The sequence below is a fragment of the Populus euphratica genome, unplaced genomic scaffold, assembly GCF_000495115.2.
Source record: "Populus euphratica unplaced genomic scaffold, PopEup_1.0 scaffold4752.1, whole genome shotgun sequence".
NCBI classification, from domain to species: domain Eukaryota; kingdom Viridiplantae; phylum Streptophyta; class Magnoliopsida; order Malpighiales; family Salicaceae; genus Populus; species Populus euphratica.
Window position 1 is genome coordinate 1767 of NW_011504540.1, and position 1296 is coordinate 3062.

Here is a 1296-nt window from a genome sequence, read left to right on the forward strand (position 1 = left end):
GTAGCTCTACTTGAATCGTGGGGATTCTCTCTTTTTGCCTACCCATCGAGATAATACCAAGGACGGTTTGTATTTTTTCATGGCAGTCTTGAAGGTCTGAACCAATTGGAGAGTGCCACCTACTACCGACCAGGGACCATAACATGGGTTGATCAGAAAAATAATGAAGCAAAAGCTTAGAATTTAGCGAAGCAGAAACGAAAAAGGAACATCTGATTGGGAAAGTTGAGTGTTGCCATGGTGGTCCAAATCAGCTTTGATAGCTTTATCCATCCTCTTTAAATTCTTACTAGTAAGGAAAGGGATGCGGATATTCCCAGTTTATGAACTTGTGTTCGTTAAGGATTGTTTAGGGACGCGGTATTATCTATGTTTATAAAAAATTTAAAAAAGTTTTATTTTTTATTTTTATTAAAATTTAATATATTTAATATATTTTGAATTATTTTAATATACTGATATTAAAAATAATTTTTAAAAAATAAAAAAATTATTGACATACATTTTAATAAAAAATATTATTTGAAAAACAACTACTATTATACTGTCAAACACATGTATTTCCTTCTCTTTATGGGTTTTTGTGTTAAGTTTTATTTGATATTGTATTTCATGTATTAATTTTAAGTGATTTTTAAAGTATTCTTTATTTTATTAATTTTTTTTATAATTTTATGTTTTTTTAAATATTTTTATAAGAGCAAAAATATATCAAAACATTAACTTCATGTATTTTTATATAAAAACGTTAATTTTTAAAATATCTATCTAACGTTGAAGTTTGATTTTTATATATATAGTTTGTTGAAGATGAATCATGATATTAATTCATTACATGAATAAATTATAATAATATTTTATAATATAGTAATTTAGATTTTTGTGATATAAATTTAAAGATTCCTTGGCAATTAAAAAAGATAATTTAATATTGAAATTAAACCATGACTCTAGATCCTTTCAGCATCATCATCAACATGATTAATGAAGTGATGATGAGATGAATCTTTATGTACATTTTACACGACATTCCCATTTGGTGTCCTCCCATTTGCAAGCACGTGACAAATATTATTTTTGAAGGCCCACATGAGATGTTATCCATGGTGATGTTATTATCCCAAGCGGCTCTTCTGCCAAACTCCACTAAAGGTCAATAATGAAGTTTCAAATATTTGTATCTAGAACTTTCAAGATGACCAATTGATAACATCACCATGGTATCAATTTATTCTATCTTTATCTCCTTAAAGAAAAAAGAAAATGGATTGCTCTAAATATTTCATAAATATTCTT